A 12483-nucleotide genomic window follows, 5' to 3' on the forward strand; every position below is an offset into this window, starting at 1 on the left:
CCAAACCCAAACATACCATCCAGATATTCTGACTCAATCACTTGGCGCCGCATGAAATCAGTTTCCTCTACAGTAGATGACAACACAACTGTTCTTGCAAATGAAATAATCTGGAAACCTTCTTCCTCAGGAGCTTTCACCTTTAAGACAGCTTACAATCTTTTTCGACCTACAAGATGCATCACCTTGTCCTCAACACACATCTGGTCAAAAAATATTCCAAAAAAAATTTCAGTGTTCATGTGGAGACTACTTCANAAAAAAAAAAAAAAAAAAAAAATTTGGGTGGAAGATATGAAGGACAAAATGAAAAATTCGGTATGTTCTTATAATTAATTAAATTCTTAGTAGTTTATCATAAAAAAAAAAAACGTGTCCTTTCAATCACCTTTCTGAAATGGTTTAACTATATTGCTAAAAAAGTAAGAATTAAAATATACATGTGCTCTTGTTAACAGGATCCAGTAATGATGAGACGGTCATTTTATTAAGGAAAATACTATATTTACTCTCATTTTATACTTTCAATTTTGACTAGCACAAACAAAATTTTTGATGTAGACACTTGTATTGAGACTCACATAAAAAAGTAGTATATCAATACCCACATCAGGGAGCTGAGAAATTTAGGAAGTTCATGGAGTAAAACTCCTTTATTAATGGAACATGGCATTTCACTTTATTGATGGAAAATGATGGGTCGTTTACTTCATTTTTTTTTTATTTTCTAATTTTTCATTTTTTCAATTTTTTTTTTAGTTTCATTCTCCATTTCTTCAATTTTTCATTTCTCTAATTTTTTGATTTCATTTTATAAATTTAATTTTTAAATAAAAATTAATACAATAATACTAAATGTATAAAAAAAAACTAACAAAAAGTCTCAATAAAACATAATACTAAATAAACTATAACTATTTCAATTATTTTAATATATAATTTGATTACAAAACAAAATAATAATAAACCTAATATTATTATTATGATGATGGGAAAACACGTGGGGAGAATCATATACGACAAATAACACCCACATGTTTCGAATAATTCTCCAAAATAACAGGAGGAAAGAAAAAGAAGGGAGAAAAAAAAAGGAGGAAGAAACAAGGAAAGAGAGGAGGGAGAAAAAGAGAAAAAAAAAAGAAGGAAGAAACATCACAAAGGAAAGAAAGTAGGAAGGGGGAAAAAGAAATCACACCTCAAGATTCAAATATAAGACCTCAAATTACTATTGAGCACTATTCACCCACATGTTTTGAATAATTCTCCAAAATAAGACAAGAATGGAATATCGAAAATTAGGTTGGAGAATTAATTTTAGTAAACAAATTTTTTATTTACCGACTTCTCTAACTTTTAGTTTTTCCAAAAAAAAATTCCAAATTTTCACCTTTTGGAGACTCATTTTGAGATTTGATTTGCACCCCTACACGTGAAAGAGCATAACAGATATTGTATATATACCTTCATTCCCAACTCAAATGGATTTACTGATAATCAATTTTTTTTCACTCATTATATGTTTTGAGTATAAAATATATCGATTTCTTTGTCTCATTAGGTTCAATGTCAATATCCAACAAAACATTACCTAATTTTGATTTTTGAGATCTCTATAAATAATTTTGTGCATGAAAAGCAAGAATAGAGAGAGCAGAAAATGCAGGAAAAGAGTTCTCATTTTGACAAAAGAAAATTATTGAGCATTGAGATGGTGACTTCAAGTAAATTAAAGAAATAATCCAATTACAAAAGTGTTGTTTTTAACGGGGATTGAGCATTGAGATGGTAACTTCATTTATGGAATACGATTTTTCTTTGTTTGAAGGAGATTTGGTCTCAATTGCTCTTCTTTCTGTGAAGAAACCTGGCTCTTTAGCAATGGACAATTGAACATCATTAGTCAACATATTAACTATGGAACACATGTTTGGCCTATCTTCAGGGCAGTGTTGAACACATAACAAGCCAACTTGGATTGAACTTAGAACTTGAGACAAATCATGTAGTTCATCGAGATGCTCGTCTACAAGTTCAATTGACCTACCATCTCTATAAAGCTTCCATGCCTATCATAAAGATGAATTAGTATAGGGAGGAAAGATGAATTATTATATCAAGGCTTCAATTCAAAGATTAATACATAAATAAATATGATTTAAAATGAGACATACATGGCTAAGAAGGTTCTCATAGTGATCTTGATGATGAGCAAATTCCCTATTTCTTTTCCCACTAATAATTTCTAGCACCAAGACACCAAAGCTGAACACGTCTGATTTAATAGAAAAGATTCCGTGTCCAGCGTACTCCGGAGACATATAACCGCTGTGTTTGATATTTTAATATGTCATGTTCAAGGATCAAAAACGAAATTAATGAATGCAAAATGAAAATGATATCTTACAGTGTTCCAGCAACACGATTTGTATTTGCTCTAGTTTCGTTTAATTCAATGTTCCTTGCCAAGCCAAAGTCTGCTATTTTTGGGTTCATGTCATTATCTAACAAAATGTTGCTAGCTTTGAGATCTCTATGAATAATTTTTAGCCGAGAATCTTGATGCAAATACAAAAGCCCTCTAGCAATTCCTTTGATAATGTTGAAGCGCTTTGACCAATCAAGTATTGATTTTTTTCTATTATCTGTTCAATATTTTTATACAATTTAATCACATATATTCTATTTTAAAAAAAAAATCATAATAATAATAATCCAAGAAAGGTACTTTCTATTCCAAGCATAAATTTTCTTTGTAAAAAGAATGCTATCAAGGAAAATAATCCAACTTGACATTGATGAAGTGATCAAATGTAACAATGGATCAGAGTTGATTAAAATTTAGATAGAAATATCATACCAAATATATATGAGTCAAGACTTTTGTTTGGCATATATTCATAGATCAACATCTTTTCATCTTCTTGAATGCACCATCCTAGAAGCTTCACAAGATTTCTATGTTGAAGTTTGGCAATAGAATTGACTTCATTTTTAAATTCTACAAGCCCTTGCTTAGATGTCTTTGAAAGTCGTTTTACAGCTATTTCCTTACCATCATCTAGAATGCCCTATAAATGAAATTTATAAATTGTAGAAAGTGAAGAATATAATTGTGTATAATAAAAATATTGTTACCTTGTAAACAGGCCCATATCCTCCTTCTCCAATCTTATTGTTGAGCGAAAAGTTATGAGTAGCTCTTGTTATTGTAGATACTTCAAATAGTGTTTGATCTTCTTCCCATTTTAACTTCAAATGAATCTCCTTCATTTTCCGTTTGTACAATATTATGACCAGAGTCAAGCTCAAGCTCAGCACTAGAATTCCAGCCAATATTGATGAAGTCAATTTGATTATTCTTGATTTCTTGCCCTTTGAACTACTTGAAGGATTTTCTATCCCCACCCATAAAAGAAACAACAAAAGTGGATGCATTATTATATTATTAGCCTTATAGAAATTGTTGGGCGGAGGCCGGTAAAGGGTCGAGTGTAGTACCCGGTGGTTGAGGGTGTTGGACGGAGGCCGGTAAAGGATTAAAAGGCCAAGTCCAACACCCAATGTGTTTCAAACGATGTGATGGCGGTCTATAAGTAAGGAAATAAAATTGCATTTTTGCAACTATAGCTTTTGTCGTAAGTGGTAAGGACTTGATTCTAACAGAAATTATGGTCAGTTGGAATTAGTGATGGCATACCTAAATCAGAGGAAGCCATCCTTATGTAAAGATCTTGCCCATCCACAGGTAGAACTCTAATGTCAACCAAATCTCCAAACCAAAGCAAGCACCCATTTTCTCCATTGCTTATATCTAAACTTGAGTAAGCCACACAAGAGCAATTCTTCAAGCAAACTTCCCTGCACTCTTGAAGGCTCATACTAGTATTGAAGGTAGAAAACCTTGTATCTGGCAATTTAACACCAGAGTATTTCAAGAATCCATCTGAGGATCCATTTTGACAATTCTTCAGAGGTGTCCTCCGAACACACCCTCCAGAAAAATCTACCCTGTCCCATGCCCCTGAATCTTTAGGCACAAATTTATCCAAGCATCCACAAGCAGGGCTATTATTATAGTCACAACTCCCATATGCCCCACATAGGCCATATTCATCACAAACATCTGTTGGTAATCTACGGAGACTATTCCATTCCCCTTTTCCATCAGACCACATATAGATCTCTAAATTCCCAGAATTTGACAGGACCGACCTGACTATTGAGCTCTTATAATACTTATAACTGAAGGAAACCTCAGTCCTATTAAAGATTACCGAAATTTCCCCAAGCTGGGTGTTTTTAATTCCAGGTAATCCACCCCATCCCAAACCATTCCATGGGCCTGATCGAAGCACTTCTTTGATACCTTTTGTTAAGATGAGTTGTGGATATCCTGCAGGGTCAAGGGAAAGGTTATATTCTCCCATCCCTGGATTGCTTTCTGACTTCCATGCCGATAGAGTTGTGTTAAGACCAGTAACGAAATTCGCCCCGAGTTTCATGCCTGGCAATAGAGTATCTGTAGGATGATCAAAGCTTTGCCACAGGAAATTCTCTGGGTTCTCATCATTTGCATCTATCACCACCAGATTCCCAGAATCCAATAACTTCGCGACCGGATTTGGGACTAATCTGGAAGTGTTAGTATGCCAGTAGATATTAGAATTGTTGTTGCCATCAAGTAGAGCTAGCCGGCCTGAATTGATGATCTTCAAGACTACTGATGAGGTATTAGTGAGGGGAGTGTCTCTATTGGCAACCCAAACTACAGTGCGATTGGGTATTTGGTTGTACCATATGCCAACATAGCGATTCAGTGAATTGGTAGGGCTGAAAAAACCCATCTTAAAGATTCCACCAGATGAAATGATGGTGTCTCCATCTTTGAGGGATTGAGTGGGAGTGATTGTATCACTTGCATAGGAAATATTATGAATGGAAAACAACAAGAGGGAGAAGAGAAAATTGAGGAAAAAAGCTCTCATCATTATGACGCCGTACGTGTTTTTTGAATGAAATGTTGGCTCTTTACATTTTTTGGTTTGCTTTTCTTGAAGAAAATCTATTGCTTATAGATTGAGATCGAGGCTAATTAGTCAAACCACACACACAGACTATTCAAAGACAATGAAATCAAAGAAATTTAACATAAAAATATATATCATGTTGAAACTTGGAAGTCGGGTGCTTAAAGTCGCAGCCGGCTGCTCAATAAAGTGCTGGTGGATGAAACCTGCTCTTGTGACTTTAACTTACAAAGAATCGCTGGAAAGTAAATTCATAATTGACCAGCTTAAACCGAGAAGAACAATAGACAATTCAACTTTTTAGAAATTAAACTTGAAATATTGTGATTATCATGCCAAATGTCCGACCAACTTGATTTCACATAATTAATACTAGGAGAAGAGACAATTCCAAAGAGTACATACGTAGTCTAATTAATCAATATCTTCTCTTCTTCTTGAATGCAACATCCCAGAAGCTTCACAAAATTTCTATGTTAAAATTCAGTAATAAAATTTTTTGAAGGCAACATTCTAGAAGCTTCACAAAATTTCTATGTTGAAGTTTAGGAATAAAATTTACTCAACTTTAAACTCTTCAAGCCTTTGTGTATAGGCCGGTTCACAACTTACTTACCATCATATCACCAACACCAAGTATACCGCATCAATTAAATGGATTCTTCAGAATCTTAGAAAGCGATGAAGATTCATTGCAATTGTGATGAACCTAGCTAGGATTATTTATAAAACTCTAACTAGTTTTTTGGCCGAACCGGATATTTTAAGAATTATTTAATGAAGTATTATTTATTTATTAAATTATCCTCTTTGTCCCCTTTTATAAAAAAATATAGTTTTATTTAACCTTATTACCTGATTTATCTCTTTGTGATCCTTTGTCGGTTAAGATCACAGGACGGATTTCTTTCACTTAAAGTGCACTTTCAAGTTTTGGTGATACGCTAGGCGACCGCCCGACGCCTAGCACCTAGGCCCTTAAGTCGGTTGTAGATGTTAACCATATGCTTGATACGCCAGTGTTCACTGCAAACATTTATCTCACATAACAATTGCTTTTGAGTAACAAACATTTATTCATACTATGTTTGATAGACTTTAAGTTTGGATTTAAATCCGTCTTTGGGTCAAATTTAAACACAATGTCAATTTACCGACATGCAGCATTATTCACTCATACTTTAATGAGACTATTGATCAAGTTTAAATTTAATATATAAGTCATCTTTGGACATACGCTACATATTAACAAAACAAGAATCACACCCTCCCAAATTGTCATTAATTGGGTCCACCTTTGGGTGACCACTAGAATCATGTGCTAATGATCACAAATGTTTATCAATCATTGGTGTCATTCAGTGATGCAAAATACATACCATGTGTACGATAAACTTTTGTAAACATAAATAATTATTATTTAGCTATTACCTTGAGTGTGCCACTTTGGATGGTGACTAACACACTCCCCTTATGCTAATAATTTATTTATGTATTTAAACCTTAATTTCACTAGTACACAAAAGGCTTTTAACGTCGGCTAAAAAGCGACATTGATTAGACCGACGTTGTATGGTACACATAAGACGTCGATTAATTTGAAAGATTTAAAAAAAAAAAAAAAACCTACAACGTCAACTATTTACAAATAAAACTCTACAACGTCGGTTATTAAATAATAATCGACGTTGTAGGTTTTTTTTTTTAAATATATATATAATACATACAGCGTCGGTTATTACTAATAACTGTGTTGTATGTATTTTTTTTTTTAAATATTACATTTATTTGTCAATTACACCCCACTACCCCTGAGAACATCTCATTTATACAGCATAAGGCAGTTCCTATGAGTATTTACATACAAAAGCTAGCAAACATGAATGAAATATCAATGGGAATCAAAATTATAATGACTTCAAGGAGTTCTATTTACTTAGGAATAAAAAGGCATCTTAAACAAGTTTGAGAATCCAGCAGATTGGTGTAAACACAAAAGATAGCAATATAAAACACCTTACCTCAGACAAAATGTCAATTTTTCTTCCTGAGGGCTTGTGAACAAAAAAAAATTGAATATATATATGAAATTCAAAATTCCTGTTACATGTTAAGTATCAATGTGGGTGTGGGTACAAGCTCTGAATATATGATTCTCTGATTCTTCAATTAATGTCTTGAACGCTCCATTGAAGGTCCTTCGGATTTCAAGTGGCTTGATCTTCAAAGAATTTGAAGAACTTGTATGTTTGTTCTTTTGAAAGGCCTCCGGGTTCAAATGGCTTGATCTATTTTCAAGGAGAAACTGGCTTGATCTATTTTCAAGGAGAAACTGGCTTGATCTATTTTCAAGGAGAAACTTTTACATTCAAGATCATGGGACTTTTATGGCTTTTATTTTCATGATCATGATCTCTAATTCTCTAAATAAGCTTCAAAGCTACTTCGATGATTTTTCCTAGGATAATTACATAGAAATGGAGATTTTATTTATAGTTGTAGGATAGAAGAGTTTTGATAAATTCAAGCTGTTTTGATATTATCTAATTAACAAATTAGATAATATCAATATTATCCAAAATCTATTTAAATATACTAATATAAAAAATAATTAAAATTAACAAATTTTTAGTGTCAGGGCTATTTCGTAAGTGCTGATATTGCATGGGCCTGAAAAGTAAACAGAAAATTATAACCTCAACGATGCCTCATAACATCAAAAATTGAATATACAAAGTAAAATAAAATTACATAATTATCGAGAATTCAGACAAAATGTCCCAGATATATCATTTTCTTATAACATATAATACATAATGATAGTGTCAAACCATATAACACATAAATCATATACAATTACAGATAATATGGACAAAAGCATATGAACAGTACGAACATAGCATCCAAATATGTTGATGATTCCAAACGTGCAATTACAGATAGTATGGAAATATATATATATATATATATATATATATATATATATAGAATAGTACATACATATACAACACATATGTTGATAAAAATAAGACAAAATTTGGTTTCAATATATATAGCAATGTACAGTACGTATTCAATTCCATCATCAACGAAAGAAAACCTTCGCCAGTGATGCGAATTTCATCCATATAATATATAAAAAGAGTACGCACAAATAACATGAACAGTATGCACACAATGGTTTCAATTGATTCTTGATTCCAGTTATTAACAAAACATCGTTCGACAATGAGAATCAATAAACTCACAATTAATTAAACCTTATAATTAAAAATTTCCAAATATCATATAAACTCTAATTTTAGTGATTAATCAATTTGTATGCAGGTTCTGATACCAAATGTTTAATCACAACCTTTATACCTCACGGAAGCACAAATAACAATGAACCGCAGGTAAATTAAATCAATCAACTAAACAATGTTTGATCATAGATTTTTAATTAAAGCATAAATAAAGATAAAGCTTATTTGATTCCATTGTAGATGTAATCTTTAGTTTGAATAAATCAAGAATGTATCACCTCCTCTAGAGTTTTCCTGAGTATTTATAAAATATGATGAAACCCTCCTCCTAGGAATATAAATTTTTTTAGGACTAGGAAACCTCATTTAAGAACCCATAACCTTTCTAACATACATTTTAACTCTTATATTTTAACAGAATGAAAGGGAAGAAATTTCACCCAGTAATTTTACATTTATACACACTCATCATCAACATAAGTACCTTATGGAATTACAGCCTTTATTACAACAATCTCTCACTTGATTCATATGAGCACGATTCCTTTGTTATATAAATCAACGTTAGGAATAAATTATTTCTGACAACTTCAACCACACATATTATTAGAAGAAAAAAGAAAGTGCAGTAAAAGTTCTTTACCAAAAGGTAACTATTTTACAAGGGTTTTATTATTGTACATGCTCTACCTAGGATCCAGGACAGTTATGGTGCATTCGTTTCTTGAACCTGTTCCCGGTGTGCTTGAAGAGCAATCACCCTTGTTTATTCTTTGTTCTGTGAAAAATCCAGGCTCTTTTGCTTCAGATAAGGTACTATCATTAGACAATATTGTTACCACATAAGACATGATCGGTCTATCTTCTGAATGTTGTTGCACACATAACAATCCAATATGGATACACCTTTGAACTAGAGACATATCACACGATGGAGCAAGATGGACATCAATTAGTTCCAATGCCCTATTTTCTTTATACAGTTTCCATGCCTGCAAAGTGAATTTAGATAAATAAGAATACATATAGAAGTGTATGTATGTGTATATATATATATATATATATATATATATATATAAGTGTAATTTTTTATGACTTACATGACCAATAAGATTGAGATTGTGGTCTGGGTGGAAAAATCCTCTATTTCTTTTCTCACTCACAATTTCCAACAACAAAACGCCAAAACTAAATGTATCTGATTTTATTGAAAATGTTCCGTCAAAAGCATATTCAGGTGATATGTATCCGCTGCATCAAAGAAAACAATTGTATTAATAAATTTAATAGAAAACAACTGATGGTTCAACATAAATAACAAAATATAAAGGTTCTAACTATGTCCCAATAATACGGTTTGTATTTGCTCCTGTTGCATCTCCTCCAACACTTCTTGCCAACCCAAAGTCTGAAATCTTAGGATTCATATTGTTATCCAACAAAACATTACTTGCTTTAAGATCTCTATGAATGATCCTTAGTCGAGAATCTTGATGGAGATACATTAATCCTCGTGCAACTCCGTTAATAATGGAATGGCGTTTTGGCCATTCAAGTAATATGCTCTTTGCTTCATCTACCAAAAGGATGTTAATCAACTTAAGGTTTCACAAAATATATAATGAAGTAATTATAGTGCATTGATGTAAGGGAGAGATTAGAAAACCAAACCAAATATAAAGGTGTCTAGGCTTTTATTTGGCATGTATTCGTAGACCAAAATCTTTTCTTCTCCTTGTATACAACACCCAAAGAGCTTTACTAGATTGCGATGTTGAAGCTTGGCAATACAAATTACTTCATTCTTGAACTCTTGTAGCCCTTGCCTGGAAGTCTTTGAGAGTCGTTTCACAGCAATTTCTTGTTTGTCTTCTAAAACACCCTGAATATTTGTAATAAACAACGTGTAAATGTTATGATTGAATCTAAAGTTTTAGAAGTAGACTTAGTTTTATATACTTACCTTGTAAACAGCTCCAAATCCACCCTCTCCAAGTTTATTGTTTTCTGAAAGTTATTTGTAGCTCTTGATATGGTAGACATTTCAAATAACGGTATTTCTAACCATTCTTTCAGCTTCATCATTTTCTCCTTACTCTTTTTGTAGAGGTACAAACCAAAGCACAGAACTAGCAAGATTATTATAGTTAGCGGTAACGAAGAACCTAAGATGATTTGTACTTTCTTCCCCTTTGAGGTAGCATGACCAGATTCCTCTGTAGTACCACGAAATTCCTCTGTAGTATCATGCAAGTGTTAGTTGCTTCAACCTTTTATCCAACTAAATGTAGACAATTGTATGTACACGATGTCTCAGAAAAATAAATAAATAAATACTCTGTATACAGTAGATGGAAATTTTTTGTATCCTTACCTGCAGGTATCTCAGAAGAATCGAGTCTGATGTAAATGTCTTGTCCATTCTCAGACAATAACCGAATATCAAACAAGTCATTAAACCAAAGCAAGCAACCACTTCCTCCCTTGCTTATATCTAAACTTGAATAAGCAGTGCATGAACAATTGCTCAAACACTTGTGCTCACACTCTTTAAGGTTCATAGTTGTGTTAAACCAAGAATTTGTATTGTCTGGCAATTTTATCCCAGAATACTTCTTGAATCCATCTGTTCCATTCTTGCATTTCAGAGGTATCCTCCTATGGCAACCATCGGACCAGTAATCCCATCCCCCTCTGGTATTATTCACAAAATTTTCCAAACATCCACAGATTGGGGAGCCAGCTATGTCACAGATTCCATTTGCACCACATTTTGCGTAGTTGTCACAAATATCCATTGGAGCTTTGATGAAACTGGCCCAACTTTGTGTCTCATTCATACATGTCAAGGATTGGAAATCACCAGAACTAGTCAAAACTATCCTTAGTAAAATGGAGAATGGAGTTGTTAATGATATCATATCTGGCATAAGCCTCCCTCTGATTCATGAACACTTGGTACTTGTAATGAGGATTATCTGGATTTATTCCAGGTGTTCCACTCCATCGCAGACCATTCCAGGGTCCTGTTGTGTATACCTTTTCTTGACCATTCTTTATTACACTCTGTGGGTACCCCGTTGGATCAAAATGAACTGTGAATTGCCCTGAAGATGGATCATTTTCACTCTTCCATGCCCTCACATATACCTCGTGGCCTGTCACTAAATTCCGCCCAAGCTTCATTCCTGGAAAAAAAGTATCAGTTGGGTAATCAAAACTCTGCCACAGGAAATTCTCCGGGTTGTCATCTTCTGAATCTCTCACCACAAGATTCCCTGAATCCAAGAGCTGTGCAATGGGATTCTGAGCTGATCTTGATGTGTTAGATGACCATATAGTGTCATTCTTGGCATCAATAAGAACTAATCGGCCAGGATTAATGATCTTCAAGATAGCAGATGTTGTGTTTATGGCAGTTTCTCTGTTGGCAATCCATATTATTGTTGGAACAGGAATTTGGTTGTACCATATACCGACATATCGGTTTATGGAACCAGCAGGGATGCTGAGAAAACCCATCTTAAAGCTCCCACCAGATGAAATGATGGTGTCTCCATCTTTGAGGAACTGAGTGGAAGTGAGTGTATCCCTTGCATGGGAAATTTTGTGCATGGAAAGCAAGAAAAGGGAGAACAAAAAATGCAGGAAAATAGTTCTCATTTTGACAACCTATCTGTTTCTAAAGTGAAATGTTTGTTGTATATATAGATTTTCGGGTAAATCACCAATTGGGTCCCTCAATTGTTGGCGAATTGTCAATGTAGTCCCTCAACTCCATATTCATCAATTTGACCCCAGAAGTTAATTAAATTTGGTCGACTTACTCCTTCCGGCCGCATTTCATCGTTCAACCGGTGAGACCCCGTTTAGTACCATTTTGGTCCATCAACTACTAAAATGACGTTTTGCCCCTTTTTATAACGGCGGATGGATGGGAATTGTAAATTTGTAACGGAGAACCAAATTAGGTATGATTTTACAAGTTAGAAGACTAAATTGAATACTTTTAATAGTATGGGACTAAATCAATCAAGTATTACCCTATAATCGATGGACCAAAATGGATATTAACTCGAATTTTCAACTTCTTAGACTTTGTGTCAGCTATGTGAATTATCCTCCACAATAGGCACTGTCACCATCTCTTAACCGATCAGAGCTTGACCTTGTGAATTATCCTCCACAAGAGGCACTATCACCATATC

The 12483-nt window shown here is 33.6% G+C and overlaps 1 pseudogene; it reads right to left on the reverse strand.

The window, feature by feature from the left end:
* Positions 1 to 1712: 1712 nt before the first annotated feature.
* Positions 1713 to 11938, reverse strand: LOC116027610 (annotated as a pseudogene).
* Between the last annotated feature and the right edge of the window lie 545 nt (positions 11939 to 12483).

This window comes from Ipomoea triloba, chromosome 8 (genome assembly GCF_003576645.1).
Source record: "Ipomoea triloba cultivar NCNSP0323 chromosome 8, ASM357664v1".
NCBI classification, from domain to species: domain Eukaryota; kingdom Viridiplantae; phylum Streptophyta; class Magnoliopsida; order Solanales; family Convolvulaceae; genus Ipomoea; species Ipomoea triloba.